At 50.3% G+C, this 17,912-nt stretch overlaps 1 protein-coding gene across 6 annotated transcripts in view; it reads right to left on the bottom strand.

Moving 5' to 3' along the window:
• The window catches only part of Synpo (synaptopodin), a 41,664-nt gene that overhangs the window by 10,687 nt on the left and 13,065 nt on the right, over nt 1-17,912 (bottom strand). Inside the window, exons 2-3 of one of the 6 annotated variants that reach the window (XM_090331219.1) lie at nt 15,786-15,926; nt 13,371-13,493 (exon numbers count right to left, since the gene is read on the bottom strand). The exons of 2 other annotated variants lie outside the window; for them this stretch is intronic. The gene's annotated coding sequence lies outside the window, so the exon portion shown is untranslated. Of the gene's footprint in view, nt 1-3,939; nt 4,016-4,083; nt 4,130-13,370; nt 13,494-15,785; nt 15,927-17,912 lie in introns of those variants that run through there. 3 more of the 6 variants (XM_090331220.1, XM_090331223.1, XM_090331222.1) reach the window with 3 other exon arrangements.

The raw sequence follows: 17,912 nt of genomic DNA on the forward strand, positions 1-17,912 counted from the left end.
GCCCTGGAACACTGTGTCCTTTCCCTGAATGCTCATACGAGCTCAACGAGCGTCACACATCCCTGTTTAGCAGAAGGGAACACTTCTGCTGACAAGCCCAGAGGCTCTTAAAGTAACTGTCCCAAGATCACACAGAGAAAGACTAGGTAAAAGCAATCCTCAGTCTCAGTTCAAGACCTCTTTAGGGAGCAGCAGTAGGGGAGAGTTTGGGGGTGCTCTGAGTTCAGTCTGGGCATTAAAATCAGGGACCAGCCTCCTATTAAGTTCCCTGAGGGCAGGCATCTCTCTTTCTAAGTAGAGTGCCCTGCTGTACACAGTCAGTGCTCAATTTGTGCTTGCTAAACAGCGAATGAAGGGGTGCATGAAGGATTGAATTGATTGGCAGCTGGAGGAAATCAGCCTGTGACCAGAGTCTCAAGCTTAGTCAGTGGCTGAGAAAAATTCCTCTCTCTTCTCCCTTCCCTGCCCGCCCTGCGGGAAGCTAATTAGTTCTTGAGGAATCGACCCTGACCTCAGCCTTCCTCCTACCTTGCCTTGCTTTCATTAGCAAGGATGGTGACGTGCTTGGTCAGTCTTTTGGGCACGCTGCCAGCCAGGCTCAGCATTCCTGGACTCTCAGAGCCAGAAGGGTCTGTACAGAGGAGACCTTTCACTGCCATGCACTTTACACATGGGAAAACTGAGGGCCAGAGATAGCTCAGAGAGAGAGCCACTGATCTCTTCCAGTGGACTCTGCAGAGAGGCTCATAAAGGGCCTTCCCTCCCTCCCTCCCTCCCTCCTTCCCTCCCTTCCCAGGGCCTGGTTTTCCTCACAGGCTAGAAACAGTGACAGCATATACCTAGCCTCACCTGCTGCCACCTGGTAGCACACCTCTACTGATCAGGCCACTCCATCTAAGGAGTTTGGGGGTGGCCAGGCTGCTTCCTCGAGGGAGCCTCAGTCCAGGTAGCCAGACACACAGGAGGTCCTGAGGGGCTCCCAGCTCCCAGTGTGCCTTTTTCTGCTCTGCTTCAAATTAGGTCCCCCGGCTTGCACTGAAACTGACACCTTAGCTGTGTGACTCCGGTATACTACCGCACCTCCTGACATGAGAAGTGGGGGAACACTTGGTGCCCAGGTCACAGACTACTAAGGGTTCATGGACATCAAGCCCAGAGCCCTGGGAAGAGCTGGTGGCTGGTGACCCCACTCTGCTCCCTGGAAGGGATCCAAGCTAAGCAAATACCCTCAGCACAGGTCCTGGTCCAGAAAGCCACCTAGTTATGGAGAAGCATGTCTAGACCACAGAAGGCCAGAATCTTAGAGGTAGTCTTCACTGGACCCAATCTCCTCCCCGACTTTTTTTTTTTTGCCAGTCCAGGGATTTGAACTCAGAAACTGAGTTTTCTCAAGGCTAGCACTCTACCACTTGAGCCACAGCACCACTTGGGTTTTTTTTTTGTGTGTGTGTGTGTATGTGGTACCAAGGAATCGAACCCAGGGCTTCATGCATGCTAGGTAAACACCCTACCACTAGGCCGCACTCCCGGCCCCCTTCCCCACTTCTTTTTTTTAAAATTTTTCTGTTGTTGGGGTAATGTATAGAGGGGTAACAGTTACATTCACCTGGTAGTAGGTGCATTATTTCTCACACATTGATCTTCTTTCATCCTACAAAACCCCAGCCTCCGTGCAAGCCTCTATTTACACGCTCACCAATACGACCTCACAACTTCCCCACTAGCATTTGTTCCTCTACTACAAGGTTCACTGTACTTTCATCAACTTCACTTTTCCTCTGTGTGTGCACTAGAATTGGGACTTGAACTCAGGGCCTCGAATGCTCAGTCGGGTGGAAAAAGTTCAAGGCTGGTGCTGTACCACTTGAGCTACATCTTCACCTTCAGCTTCCACTTCTTGACAGGATTCTGCTCTGGTTGTCACACAGAATAGCTCTCTCCTTCTCGTCTTACAACTCTGCCAGGATTCCCAGATAGAAATCACATTCAGGAGACAAACCAAGTCCCAACAGTGTTTCAAATCTGACAGCACACTGGTGTCGATTGTACCTAACGTTGACTGGGTATTTGGGGGCACAACTATGCTTACACTTCACACTGACTATTAATGCCCACAAAAATCCTATAAGGTACAAAAGTGTTAGTGATGAGACAAGGCCCAGAGAGGAAAGTGAGTTCCTCAACCTCACAGAGCTTAGCGGAGTGGGGTGTGTGTGTGTGTGTGTGTGTGTGTGTGTGTGTGTGTGTGTGTGTGTGTGTGTGTGTGTGTGTGTGTGTGTGTGTGTGTGTGTGTGTGTGTGTGTGTGCTCTCCTTCCCTGCAGAGGGCGCCAGGCTCTTGGATGGCAGCTTCCCACAGCCTGAGGCTCATGGAAAAATCCTCTAGTGGCTCAATCTTCCAGAACTCTGTGTAGCTGCTTTTCTCCTTACTTTCCTGCCTCCACCTCATCCCCAAGCTGGCTAAAGGCCATGAGTTTAAAAACCCTGAAAGGGCACTGTGAAGGGCCCTCAGAGATAAGCTGGCCCTGGAGGCTCAGAGAGGAAAAGGTCACAGGGAGTGGCCAGGATCCAGGTCTGCTGACCCTTGCCTGGCTTCACTCACAGCCGGGGAATACACGGATAAGCAATGCTCCCACCTCTGTGAACTTGGAAGCTGCCCCCTCCCAACCCAGCCTTGCCCTGGGAACATGAGGGTGGAAAGGGGTAGGGGTGAGCTCTCCTTCCCCAGAGAGCCCCCCCGCCCCCAGTGGGCAGTGACTCCACAGGAAAGGAATTTGGCAGGAGGCTTGGACCAGACCCAGGCAACAATGCCGACCATGTTTGCCACCCTGCACAAACAAATCTGGGGGAAGGGAGGCGAAGACCAGCCAGTCTGCGTGCCCAGCCGTGTGCTTCATCCTCAGACCCTTGTTCATCCTTTCTTCCTCCCCGCCCCCAATACTGTTACTTCTCTCGTTCCATAGAAGGAAGCCAGGCATAGCTCTGTGAGCAGCAGAGCTGGGATTCAAACTTCACGGCTACCTTCTAGACCAGGATAACAAGAGACCCCAGAGTTCCCATCCCCTGACCAATTCCCCTCAGCTGCCCCAACAACTCATGCTTTCTCTCCTTTCCTCCTCTCAGAACAAGAGCTGGTGAACTCATTCTTACTAAGGTAGAAGTGACTAATAGGGCATAAGAGATTAGAGGAGTAAAAAGATGATGAAACTGGGGATTAGGAGATTTCCCCCATTCTCATTTTTTTCCTCAGGCAGGGACAGCCCTTTTCTCCATCCCCACCACCCTGTGTGGGCAGTTGCCTGTTCTGCTCATGAAGAGGCATGTCTGGATGCAGAACCCCAAAGAGGGAGGGGGGTGGTGTCTGGGGAATGGAGGCTGTAGAAGGTCAGGACTAGGTGAATTGAAGGAAATGCTTCTTCGTAGGGCTGCCGTCAATGGGCGAGTCCTGGCCCTGGTGGAGTGAGGTGCACAGGGAACCAGAGGCAGCCCATTGTGGCTGGCTGGAGTCCTGGCAACAGGATGGATAAACAGACTGGGTACACTGGCCCCCTGGGGGGCCAGGAAGGAGCCAGTGCCTGGCCTCTGCACAACCTCTGGCCTTGCTGGGGCAGGAAGAGGGGAAGCCTGAGTAATGGCCTGGGTACCTTGCCAGCTCTACTTGCAACACACACACACACACATGCGCGAAGAGTCCTATGGGTGCAGCCTGCCTGAGGCTCACAGACTACAGCATCTCCTCCCTGCAGAACAATCCATGCAGAGGTGGGAAGCCACAGACTTGGGGTACACAAGAACGGGGTAGCCCCCAGGCAAGCTTCAGCCTGCCACTAACAGAAGTCACCATATGACTTTCCCTTGAATGTCCAGAGGGAAAACTCTGCAGCCAAAGGATGCTACATGCCCCCCCCCCCCCGCCCCAACTCCACAAGCACCCTACTCACTCCACTCGGCAGGTTCCTCCGGGCAGCGTACCTTCCCTTCCCAGGATGCTCCTGCCACCGCTGCCGGAGGCTTCGGGCTTCGTTCTCAAAGCCTCAGGGGAAAGGCAAGCCAACTGCCTGGCTGACAAAAGAGGAAAATCCCACCTCGACAGCAAGAGCACTCAGAGCTGGATATGACTTCTCTCCTCCACTGATGACTCAGCCTAGCTCTTTATCAGGAAAACCGATTTTGCAACAGCCTTTTAAATGGCCTCTCCACCCCCAAGTCTCTCCCCCGCCAATCAACCCACCCCACGCAGCTAGATCCACCATCCTCCCTCCCAGTTCCACTCCGCTTTCTCTCCTGCTCAAAATTCTGGACCTAAGGATGGAGTAGAGTCTGCCTCATGCTAGCATTCAGAGCCTTCCACATCTAGGCCTGCAAATCTCTGCATTCCTGGCAGTAGTGGAGAAGCTCAGTGGGCCACTGTTCCTACTGCAGCCTGGAATGTTCCACTCCACTGGTACGTTCCTGGTAATGTGCTCTCCACTGAGAATCTCTGTCTCTAGTCCTCATCCCCTAACTTCCAACCTGGCTCCAATGATACACTCTCCTCCAAAAAGCGGTCCACAAAGCCGTGGGATATGGTATGCACATCTGTCATTGCAACTACTTGGGATTACAGAAGTAGGAGGATCAAGGTCCAGAGCTGGCCTGGGCAAAGTTGCTAAGATTCTCTCTGAACCATAAAGGGTGTGCCTAACAAGTGTGAGACCGTGAGTTCAGACCCCCATATCCCCTCCTGCCCACCCCCAAGTAAAATAGAAATTTGGGGCCGGGAACCTGGTCTGGTGGTAGAGTGCTTGCCTAGCATGCATGAAGACCGGGGTTCGAATCCTCGGTACCACATACATAGAAAAAAGCCAGAAATGGTGCTGTGGCTCAAGTGGTAGAGCTCTAGCCAAGGACAGTGCTCAGGACCTGAGTTCAAGCCCCAGGATGGGCCAAAAAAAAAAAAAGAAAGAAAGAAAAGAAAAAGAAAAGAAAGAAACTTTTCTGATCCACCCATGTTTTATCTGCATCATTCAATATAATATTCATTTTAGCAACAGTGGCCCTTCAGGGAAGGCTCGGCACATGTCAGCACCACACAAGAGGCGGCCATCACCCACTCCATCTCCACAGGAGAGAGGAAACTGGCTCCAAGTGGGATGGAGGCAAGGTGGCATGGACCATCAGAGGCAGGGCTGGGATTCACACCTAGTGTGGCCCAGCTGGATCACATGCCCCTGCTGCCATCCCCCCTCCTCCCAGGTTTCACTTCATTGAAATCAGGTCTAGATCTTCTATAAGCCATTTCCCCATAGCAAGAGGCTTGAGAGCAGGGCTCGACTGCTTTAGTCTTCCTCAGCAGGTCATCCAGGAATCTGACAATAGCCAGTGCCTTGGGCACACCGGATGTTGCAAATAAAGAGCTCACACATCTTTCTTCTAATCTCCCAGAAATGCACAAAGGAAGTTCTCGGAAGGCCATTTTAGAGAGGAGTGCAACAAGCCACTGACAACAGCTTACTCATCCCAGGTCTCAAAGTTGGCCGAAGAGAGTTGGAGCAAGGCAGACTCAACAGACTCAAACCTGGAGTACTTTTCCTTCCAGAAAGCTCCCCTCACTCCACCCCTACCCTTCTAGATTTGACCCAACTGTCTCCTCAAGAACTTATCCAGAGACCAGGAGTTTGGCCTACTGGTGGAGTGCTTGCCTAGCATGCACAAAGACCTGGGTTCGATTCCTCAGTATCACATACATAGAAAAAAGCCAGAAGTTGAAAGATCCCAGTGATGCTGAGGTTCAAGTGGTAGAGCTCTGGCCTTGAGAAAGCCTAAGGACAGTGCTCAGGCCCTGAGCTCAAGGCCAGGACCAGCAAAAAAAAAAAAAAAAAAAAAGAACTTATCCAGACTCCTTGATCTGTGCTCCTCTCTGGCTCCACCTGGCCTAGAGGCCTCAGGGTAGAGTGGGTCTCAAAGGAGAGAGCAAAAGAGGCCAGGTCTGGTCAAATTCCTGAATTCCCCACACTGGCAGAAGATGGTGTCTGGTAAAGCAGAGGCAGGGGAAAGAGGGAACTGACCCAGGGCTTTGACTGGCAGCTAGGCCATACCCACAGTTCACATTGCCCACCAGCCAGGACTATATTAGGGGTTCTACCCACAACCTAGCAAATATCCTTCCTTGCCTATTCACTAGTAGATCTCTCATCAGTAGATTCTAGATGAGACATTTTGAGGGTGGTTCCTAGAGGAAGTGAGGAGATCCAGGAGGGAACAGTAAGTTTGTGGGGGCCGAGGGAGAGGAAACCTCATCGGAGAGGTAGAATGTTCTATAAGGTGTCACTCCTGGCACTTAGAAGCTGAGAGAGAAATAAATGCAGATGAAGCAATCAGAAGGCTTCCTGGAGAGAGAGGATGGCCCTTCGCCCCAGGTCTTGAAAGAGAGAAATGAGGAGGCGTTCCAAGGAATGACAGTTCTTGAATGCTCCGAGGAACAAGATAAGCAGCCTCACTGCCCCGAGGAGCTGTCAGAAACCTCCGACAGAGGCACACACCCATGGGGCTTGTGCAGTGGCCAGGCTCCTTTCCTAAAGAAGAAGCTGCTGTCTAGTAGCCAGCCCCGTGGTAAATTCCCCGCATTCCTTCCCCACAGAAAAATAAATAACCCAGGAGGGAAAAAAAAATGCAAGAGGAATGATAATGATGGCCTAAGCAGGCTGCAGCCCTTCCTACAACCATCACCACCAGCTCCACCACCACCAGGTCTCTCAACAAGCTGCTGCTTCTCCCGGGGGCACAGAAGACCCCCCCCACCCTCAGGCTGTGGGGGTTTAACTGCCAGAGAAGGCCCTGGCATCTCTCTGTGGTGGCTGCAGCAAGCGGTCACCATGGTGAACTTGTCAGAGCTTTTCATGTTGGCCTAGCTCACTGTATGAGGTACAAGATTATCCTCATTATTATTATTATTTTAGTGCTAGGATTTGAACTCAGGCCTCACAGATGCTCCATGACTTGAGCCACACCTCTAGATCTATTTTTGCTTTATTTTTCAAGTATGGGCCTCTTGTTTCTGCTTGAGCTGCCCGCTCTGGTTGCCATCCTTCTACCTATAGCCTCTCAAGTAACAAGCATGACAAATGCCTTTGACCATGCCTGGATTATTTGTTGTGATGGCTCTCATGCTAGCTTCCTGTCTGGGCTGGCTGGCCTTGAAACTCTGTCTTCTGATCTCTACCTCCTGAGTATCTGCAATCACATGTGCAAATCCCCAATTCAGCCCAGTAATATTTTTTTTTTTGCCAGTTCTGGGGCTTGAACTCAGGGCCTGAGCACTGTTCTTGGGCTTTCCTGGACTAGCACTCTATCACTTGAGCCTCAGCACCACTTCTGGCTTTTCTATGTATGTAGTACCGAAGAATTGAACCCAGGTCTTTGTGCATGCTAGGCAAGCACTCTACTAGTAGACCAAATTCCTGGCCAGTATTATTATTGGGGGGGGGTATTGGTTTTTGGTGGGTCATGGGGCTTGAACTCTGTACCTGGGCACTGTCCCTGAGCTCTTCAGCTCAAAGCTACTGCCCTACCCTTGAGCCACAGCACCACTTCCCATTTTCTAGTGATAATTGGAGATAAGAGTCTCACAGTCTTTAGTGACCAGGCTGGCTTTGAACCACAATCCTCATCTCAGTCTCCAGGGTAGCTAGGATTATAGGCGAGCCACCTTGCGGGGGGGGGGGGGGGGGAGGGGGGGGAGGGGAGGCAGGGGGGGAGGGCAGGTGTATTTTTATCCTCCTCCAGGTGAGGAAACTGAGGCCCAGAAAGAAATGGGCTTGACCAAGATGTCTGGTCAGTCAAGGGACTGCGGGTTCTCAACCTCTACCTCCTAATGTCAAATCCACTCAGCCTGCTCCGCCCTCCCATCCTGAAGCTCTTCTCCCCAAACCCACCCTCACATTCTGTTGCCCCCCCAGAGGGGCATCTATTCACCCCTCTCTATGAGTTTCAGCTTCCTCACCAGTCTATAACTGCTTGCTGAGCAAGTATGAAGCACTATACACACTTTAACTGGGGGGCGGGAGCACGCATGTGCATGTGCTGGTACGGGGGCTTGAACTCAGGACCTCATGCTCTTGCTTGGCTTTTTTGGTCAAATCTGCTTGAGCCACAGCTCTACTTCTGGCTTTTTTGCTGGCTAATTGGGGAGAAGAGCCTCTCAGATTTGTCTGCAAGGGTTGGCTTCAAACTGTGATCCTCAGTTCTCAGCCCCCTGGGTATCTAGGATTACAGGTGTGAGGCACAATGGCTGGGATACTTCAGCCTTGACCCTCATTTCTGAGGCTGAGAATCCCTATGTCTCTTTCCTTCCTCTCTTCACCAACATTTTCTGTGTCTCAAACTTCTGTCCATCATCAAGCACACTCCAGCTCCATTCTCTCCATCTGCACAGCATCCATTCTGCACTGGAAAGCTCATCCTCAAGCTCCAGCCCATGTGTTGCTGCAGAATTTAAATCCCAACCCCCCAACCCCTGGCCACTCAGCAATCACCAGGCAGGGCTGGTCCTCTACTAACAGGGGTGTCCTGCCACGGGTGGGGGGGATGAGGAGGTCTAGGAGAAGGAGGCAGAGGAAGGGCGAGAGGAAGGGTGGGAGAGCATGTAAGTATCTATGTACATATGTGAAAATGGAAACAGGTAACTTGAAGGAATGAGGAGATGGAGGAGAAGGATGGACAGAGGGATAAAGTGACACTGAGCAAGCTGGATTCAATAAAAATGACACGTGAAATGGAAATCACTTTGTATCACTCCTTAAGGATAAAATCATTAAAAATTAAGATAAGAAAAATAATTGTAATTTTTGAAAAAAATCAGGACATTTGGCTCTAATTGACTTCATTCATCTGCGCTAAGGTGGACAGAAGTGATGTGAGCATTGTGGAGAAGGTGCCGTCCCGCCTTGCGCAGAGGGGAAGGACCTCAGGTGGTGCCGGAAGTCTAACAGCTGGTGGTTATTATGTAAGTTCCCCATGTGGGACCTGTGGTCTGGTATATGATTGCTGAGGGACAGGCTAATGTAGATGTCTCAGTAACAAAATCACATTACTTGGAGAAAATAATTATAGGCAGTTCCCTTCTCATCCATTTAGCCAGTGTTTATTGTACGCCAACTAAGGAACTGTCACAGCCATAGAGACAAACAGACAAAAATCTCTACTGGCATTTTAGATAACATTCAAGATAACAAACATACAAGAAGCAGAGAGACAGAGGGATGGATAGACAGATTGATAGACTGATACAGAGAAAGATAGATTGATACAAAGGTAGAGGTAGAAAGACAGATAAAGGTGGGATCAGATAGTAAATGTTATAAAAGAAAAATTAAGTGGAGATAGGAGACATGAAATGAATGCATAGGGTGGGGAGTGATTTATGAACATAGATCTGATCACAGAACTTGTCCTCTCTGGAAGGTGCATCAAAGGGAAGAAATGAAGAAGTCTTAGTACTAGCAGCTAGTGATAAGGTCCTGGAGTCTAACTGGCAGGAGTTAGGGTTGGGACCCAAATTTGGAGGGGTGTCATGGATGAGGAAAGTACATTCTCTAATTGCCTTTCTCCTCCTGCTGTTTGGGAGCCTATGGGTCAGCCTGCTTTGGAGCCATTCTCTGTCTCAGGTGGCACTATCTCTCCTTTCTCTCTCTCTCTCTCTCTCTCTCTCTCTCTCTCTCTCTCTCTCTCTCTCTCTCTCTCTCTCTCTCTTTCTCTCTCTCTCTCTCTCTCTCTCTCACACACACACACACACACACACACACACACAGGCACACACACACTGGAAAGACCACGGCTTGGCTCATCTCCTCTGCACAGACACCCACACAGAGAGGCATTACCTACTCCAACCTCAGCACACAGCAGAGCATGTCAGCTCATGTGCCCAAATGTGTGCCAGGAGAACACCTGCAGTTGTGCCCACAGAGGCACAGGGTGATCCTGTAGGAAGGTGCCCATTTTTCCCCCTGCCAGCATGCTCTGGCTTCAGGTAACTGACATAGGGTGCACACTACTGCAGGAAATGCCCAGTTGTGTTCAACTTCGTGTCTCCAGCGTCTCTGCACCTCCACCATTGTCTCCCTTTCCCACCACCTGCTGCTTAACTGTCCCAGAGGAATATGCCACTTCGGAAAATGTCCCCTTTCCTCTCCCACAGCAATGAAATGGTCTAGGCCACGGAGGGTGCCCATCACAGGACCAAACACATGCGCAGTATCAGCCCTCGCCGTCGTCATCCATCACCCATCATCGTGGATCCCTTGATGAAGCCACAGCCCGGGCTCCAGCTTTCGTGGGGGCCTTCCCTTCTCTTGCCCAGATCAGAGACCATCAGGGAATAAGTGCATTATACAAATCCATGGCTCCATCTCAAACCTGTGGGGCCACAGGATGTGGCATAGGTTTTCTGGGGGTTCCAACGCACAGCCAGGTAAGGGACATACTGGCATGTAGTGATGTTTTTATTTTTATTTTTCAATGCAGAGATTTCAACTCACATTTACCCAGCTTGCCTCCTCCTCTGGCATTCTACCCCTTGAGCCATTCCTCTAACCTAGCATTTTTTTTCTAGTTATTTTACAATTGGAGCCTTACGGGTCCCAGATGTCAGTGAACAGTAATCTCCAGATCTCAGCCTTTTGGGTAGCCAGGATGATAGGTGTGACCACAAGTTGTGGTGAATGCCACAACTTGTAATTTTATAAATAAGTTCACAGTTAGTGAACATATATCTAGGGAAGTGCCTGGAATGTAGTCTGGCAAGTAAGAAGGCTACATAATGTCAACAACCCATGCAATAAGATTTATTATATACACAATTACTTCTGACAATTACATACCCTTTGACTGCACACAACACATCGTTTTCCTAGCATTGTGTGATGTGTGTGTGTGTGTCTCTGTGTGCTCATACACATGCTGGTACTAGGGCTTAAACTTAGGGCCAGGTGCTGTCTCTTGGCATTTTTGCTCAAGGCTGGCACTCTATCATGTGAGCCACACCTCCACCTTTGGCTTTTATTTATTTATTTACTGCCAGTTCTGGGCTTTTTAGCTCACGGACTGAGCACTCTACTTGGATTTTCTCAAGGCTACAGCCTCTACTACTTGAGCCTCAGCACCGCTTCCGGCTTTTTCTATGCATGTGGTGCCAAGGAATCGAACCTGGGTCTTCATGCATGCTAGGCAAGCACTCTACCACTAGGCCAAACTCCAGGCCCCTCCATCTTTGGTTTTTTGATGGTTAACTGGAGGAAACAGTCTTGTGGGCTTTCCTGCATGGGCTGACTTCAAACTGTAATCTTCAGATCTCAGCTTCCTAACCTAGGATTATGCACATGTCACCAGCAGTTTTCCAAGCAATTTTATTCACGAGAAATAAAGGCAGAGTGTGATTATTATGGCATTTCATACACTAGAAGCTCATGGAGAGGAATGGCCAGAGACCTGCCCGGGGTCTTCCAGTGTGCAGGCTCACAGGATTTTACTCCTAACCCACAGGCCAAGTCATGAAAACGCGACACATGTGACTTCTGCACTAACGCAGGCTTCACTGTAAAATGGGACAGCCTCAGAGGTGGCATTGCTCAAGAGGTAGAATGCCTCCCTAGCAAACACACATCCCTGAGTTCAAACCCTAGCAGCTAATGTTCCTGCCAGCACAAGGCTCCTCTCTTTTCTGGGTAAGGAGTACAGGGTGTCCCCAAAACTCGAGTGCCTCATGCTAAAACAATCTAAAATGATTGTTTTAGTTTAGCTAATATGAGCTCAACCTGGTCACAAGCTATGGTGATTGGGATGGGGTCACAATCAAGACACACTGTAACTGAGGCTGCATTTTTATGTCAAAGTGTCTCCGAATCCCTACCCTGCTGGATGGTGGTATGGACCCTACACACATGCTGGGTGCCAGCAGGACCCACTTTCATTCTGGCTAATGTGTGAGCTTCAGGAAGAATGAACCTCATCTTTCAATGCACACATGCTGACTACATGGTCTATGTGCTGCATACATCCATGTTAAATGAATGATGAAATGCAGTGATTTCCCTATAGCCATGTTCTCCTAGTCCTGGCCAACCACTCAGTCACCTTCTTTCAAGACACATTTCCCAGCTTGAGGCCTGGAGTCCTAAGCAGGGGTGGTGGGGCCAGAGGGATGGGCTGGGCATTCTGGGAAGTTACCCTCCACTCCATGGCAGTGACAGAGGCCGGAAGAGCCATGTTCCCAAAGCCCTGAATGTAATCCTGTTGACTCAGAGACATAAATAATGCATGTTCTACTATGTTCTCTCCTCACCATCCTGACCTGCTAAGAATAGCCGTGGCTACTCTTTCAAGGATTCCAAAGGAAAGAAGGGCTGCATATCTAGTGGGGACAAGCAGGAAACTTGTCACTGGGCTGTAATGAGTCTGTCATTACCCTCCCTGCGAACGTAGGTTTCCAAACTCCTAAGACAGAGAGCCCGGGAGGGCAGAGCAAAAGATCTCTTAGGGCTACCTGGCCAGGAATTCTATGAGGTGATAGTGGGGAGTGGAGATGAAGCTCCCTCTTACGTGTGTCCACACCAATGTCTGTGTTCTGCCTCACCCCTTCTTACATATGGGACGAGTGCATGAGAGAAAGTAGGAGTCTCACTGTGTCTCACATGTAAAGCTTTGGAGAGGTTTTTAATTATTTTTTTTTTAGGTGTAAAAATGGCTGACTTAGTTGTTGGGATGGGGGTAGCTCACACCTGTAATCCCAGAGAGCTCCAGAGGACTGTGCTGTGGAGCCAGCCCAGGCAAAAAGTCAGCAAGACTCTGATCTCAAAAGAACAAGCCAGGCATAAGAGTGTACACCTGTAACCCCAGCTCTTCAGAAAATGTAGGTAGGAGAACAGAGTGGGCTGAGGCCAGCCCAGACCAAAGTGCAAGACCCTGACAGATGCCAGGGGCTCATGCCTGCAATCCTAGCTACTCAGGAAGCTGAGGATCACGATTCAAAGCCAGCCCAGGCATGAAAGGGGCATGGAAGGCTGTGAGACTCTTATCTCTAATTAACTACCCGAAAACTGGAAGTGGTGCTGTGGCTCAAAGTGGTAGAGCACTAGCCTTCCGCTGAAGAGCTCAGGGACAGAGCCCAGGCCCAGAGTTCAAGCCCCATGACCGATAAGAAAACAAAAGGCGCAAGACCCTGTCAAAACTAAAGTAAAACACAAAGGGCTGGGAGCATGGTTCTAGGGGTATAACACCTATTAGTGACAGGACTTTAAATTCAAACACTAGGACTGGAAATAATAATAACAACAATAATGATAATAAGACCGACCTAGAACAGTATTTCTCACACATCACAGTACACAGGAACTACCTGGGGAAGTGATTAACGCACATCCTGAGTTAGGAGTGTGGGCGGGGCCTGAGATTCTGCGTTTCCGGTGAACTTCCTGTGCAGGTGATGCTGGCACTGAATCCGTGGGCCATGCTTCGAATTCTATGACACAGATGGGGAAAGTGAGCCCCAAAGAAGAAGTCTGAGCACACAAGAGAGCGTTGTGGATTGTCACCCCACAGCTTTGGCCTCAGGGAGCCCTGAGGGGCTGCAGCCACCTGCCCAGCAGCATGCCCTGCTCTCAAAGACCCTCCTTGCACCAGACGGCTGCTGACGTGCAAACATGAGGATGGCAGAGGCAGAGAGGACCCCGGCTCAGCACACAGTCATCCAAGAAGAGGCTGGAGTGTGGAGGCCAGCTGACAGCACAGTCCACCCATCAGCCAAGAGTGGCAGGGGAGGGGAGAAGAGAGGAGTCAATAGTAGCCTCCAGACTAGCACCCAGGCTCTTCTTTCACCCCAGTGGGTGCTGCAAAGCCCTTGGGGGAACCAAGGCCTGTATGACTAACCCACTGCCCCATGCTGTTGCACCCCTAAAGCCATCATATCCTCTGACATCCTACCACACTGGGTCTCCTCAGGGCCTTTGCACTGGCTGCTGCTTTTGCCTCATGCCCCTTTCTTCCCTATTCCTCAATTGAGTCTCTTTTCTTTTTTTTCTTCTTTTGGTCAGTCATGGGGCTTGAACTCAGGAACTGGGTGCTGTCCCTGAGCTTTTCTGATCAAACCTAGTGCTCTACCACTTTGAGCCACCATTCCACTTCCAGTTTTCTGGTGGTTAGTTGGAGATAAAAGTCTCATGAACAGGTCTGGCTTCGATCTGAGACCCTTAGATCTTAGCCTCTTGAGTAGCTAGGATTGCAGGCAGGAGCCACCAGCGTTAAGCAGCTGACTCTTTCTGGTCACGCTTCTTGTCCTTTGAATTTGCTTCCAGGTTGGGGAATGGCTCAAATGGTGGAGTGCCAACCTTGAACAAAAAAAGCCAGGCAAAAGCCCAAGGCCCTGAGTTCAAATCCTAGTAATGGCACAAATAAATATCCCTCAAGGAAGCTTCTCTGCCCTCTGAGGTTACATTCCTTTGTCCCAGCACCTTCAGGCTCTCCCTTAAACTCATTAGGGTTTTAATTACAAGGGGTGTTTGCTTTACTGTCAATCCTGTCTGCCCCCACAGGGCAGGGACCTTGGTCAAGTCCCTACTCCAGTGCCTTTAGCTGACAGAAAGAGCAAAGGAATGAAGCATTGCTCACATTCTTACTGCAGAGCTTTTACCTCCACTGCTCAGGCCACCTCCTTCAACCCCAAGAAGTTATAGGACTAGAATTTTGGAGATAATCAAGTCCCTCCTCTGCTACTCCCTGGTGGCTTTCATGGGTCATGCCACCTCTCTGGGTGGGGTCTGGAAAAGGCTTTCAAAGCTTCAATGAGCTTTCATTAATATCATTTTCTATCAATGCTAGAGACCCAGAGAGGGATGGGTCTCAACAGCACAGCCAGTGTATGCTGACGCCAGGCCTTTCTGGCACAGCTCAAAGCCAACAGCTGAGCTGCAGGCCCACCCAAGCTCAATGAACCATCTGCCTGGAGGCTGGGCTGGGGAGGAGGAGGAGGCAGAGGAGAGGGTGTCTGGGAGCAGTCAGACTCAGGTCCAAAGCCAGCCCCGGTGGGCGGGGTCCCCAGTAGGGGACCTGAGTGGGGCCTGGCATCTTGGCCCAAAGGAGCCAACTGGCTCAGGCTGGGTGGTGGCCTGCTTGCTCTCTGTGCGCGTGACAGTCTACAGTCTATTTTTTAATCAGGTACCCCCCCCCCTCCGCCAACTCCACGTGTCCTGACAAGAAGCTCTACATCCCCACCCTTGTCCTGGCTGAGGTCAAGGCCATCTTGGAGACCCATGGCAGAATCCTTTAAATCCCCTCTCTTCACAGGGCCCACGACTACTAAGCAGCCCAAAAGCCAGGACAAGAAGCCCGATGATCAAGGGCTCCCTCCTGTCTGTGTGACCTGTTTGGCCTCTGTTTCCCCTAACTGGACAATAATAGAGTGAACAGCAGGGCTATGCACGGCATAGTACAATTCAGGCATCTGGCACCCACTCAAGCTCTACGTCAACAATGTTCACACAGAGACGCCTGCCAGGGCCTCTCTGGCCCATGGCACCCACAGGGCACACTTAATCCTCCCTGGCCCCAGGGCAGCAGAGAAGGAAAGAAAAGAGAGACTGTGCTACTTTCAACGCCAGGCTCACAGCCCCAGACCTCAGATCTTGTGATGTTTCTGCTTTCAGGACCTGAGAAGCAGATAATGAGACCCCCTCCCCCCGCCCCATATCTCCCCAAAAACACATACTGTGTGTTCTTGGGCAGGTAGGGTAGCCTCTCTGAGTCTCTAGAATTGCACCTAAAGCAGAAGAGACTGTTGTACAAGAGAGAAGTGTGCCATCCTTTGGGCTAGACTGCCTGGGCTTACATCTGGATACTCGGCAACCGCATGCCCTTGGAAGCTCACTGAAAATCACTTCTTTGTGCCTCAGTTTCCCATCTGTAAAATGGCAATAATAATAGTAGGACTTACCTCATAGAGCTATTGACATGAAAAAGCCTAGAACGGTCATGGAACATAGTTAACAAGAAGCTACATTTCAAAATGGCTTTTAGGCACCAAACATGCAAACTTTTAAGAGATTTGATTTTAGAAGATTAGAGGCAAGGGTCTCAGGTCAAGCCACCATGATAGCCAGAGGCTCATTCCTTGACCTTTGACACCACAGGCACAAATGCTTTCAGGTCTACTGAGCTCTTTCACACTCAGCATCCCCTGGGATCCTTCCTGCTCCCTTCACTATAGCTCAGAACTGGAGCCCAAGGAAGAGAATGATTTGCCAAGACCCCCATCCAGCTGGCCATTCCAAGCCTTCCCCCCGCCTGTGCTAGCCCCTCCCTCCCACCATCAAGCCAAACCCCAAAAAGTAATTCTTGAGAACATAGGAGGAGTCTTGAGCCAGAGGCCATTTTCTAAGGGCTTTCCATTCTATTAGATATCAAATGGTGGGGCACAGTGGCTCACACCTGTAATCCTAGCTACTCAGGAGGCTGAGATCTGAGGATCATGGTTCAAAGCCAGCCCTGGCACTAAAGTCTGCGAGACTTTTTCCTTTCTTTGGGGGTGGGGGCTTGAACTCAGCCTGGGTACTGTCCCTGAGCTCTTCAGATCAAGGCTACCACCCTTCCCCTGGGCCTGGGCATTGTCCCTGAGCTCTTTAGTTCAAGACTACAGCCCTACCCTTCAGCCAAGCTCCACTTCCTGTTTTCCAGAGGTCAACTGGAGGTAAGAGTCTCAGGTCCTTTTGTGCCCAGGCTAGCTTTGAACCTTGATCCTCAGATCTCAACCTCCATACTAGCTAAGATTACAGGTGTGAGCCACCACGCCCGGCCCATGAGACTCTTATCTGCAGTTAACCACTAGAAAATGGTAAGTGGTGCTGTGGCTCAAGAGGTAGGGCAGCAGCCTTGAGCTGAAGGCTCAGGAACAGTGCCCAGGCCCAGAGTTCAAGCTCCATAACTGACCAAAAGAAAAAAAAAAAGAAAGAAAAGAAATCCAACAGTGGGCAAGGAACGTGGCTTAGTGAGAGAGCGCTTGGCTAGCATATATGAAGCTCTGAATTTGATTCTTCACTACCACATACACAAAAAAAGCCAGAAGTGTCACTGTGGCTCAAGTGGTAGAGAACTAACCATGAGCACAGAGAGGCTCAGAGACAGAGCTCAGGCCCTGAGTTCAAGGATCAGGACTGGGGAAAAAAAATCAAATGGCAATATTATGAATAAACACTAATTCACTTTGTAAGTATTTATCACCAACTCATTTCCTTTTCATAACAAGAGTAGAAAGGTCCTATTACTGCCTCTATTTCAAAGATGAGGGGGAAAGCCCAGAGACATGGCAGGACATGTTAAGATCTTCTAGCCAGCCAGAAGTAGAACTCAGGGGTCCAACTGTAGCATCTGTATATAAGTGCCACAGTGGTCACCTACACTGCCTACAACCCACCCCTTCCCCAGGGAAGCTGGGCAGGGTCAGCGCTGTCTCCCAGCAGCCAGCCTCACCAAGTGGAAAGATAAAGCCAGGATGGTGGAATGTCTGCCAGCAGCTAGTCAGTAAAGACTTCATTCCAGAGAGAGGGCTTTGTGTAAGTCTCTGGAATTACAGGGCCCGGGGGGCTGTTCCCATGTGGACTCTTCCTCAGACTAGCAGCGCTGAGTAGTGATTGAGGCTAATGTCCAGGGACCTTTCACAAAGGGCTCTGTCCATACACACTGGCCTCGTGTGCAGAGTGTCCCCAGAGGCAAGCTCAACACTCTGCCCCTCCCCCCACCGCTGATCAAGCCTCAGCTTTGGGACTTCAACAGGGAGTGGGAGAGTTGAGAATGCAATTTACAATCAGTACCACCCCCCCACCCCACCTCAGCATAAACCATTTGCTATCCCCTGCAACACTCTTCCTCCTACAAAACCCCTCTTATTCAT

This window comes from Megascapheus bottae, chromosome 4 (assembly GCF_031878675.1).
Source record: "Megascapheus bottae isolate mThoBot1 chromosome 4, mThoBot2.hap1, whole genome shotgun sequence".
Taxonomy (NCBI): domain Eukaryota; kingdom Metazoa; phylum Chordata; class Mammalia; order Rodentia; family Geomyidae; genus Megascapheus; species Megascapheus bottae.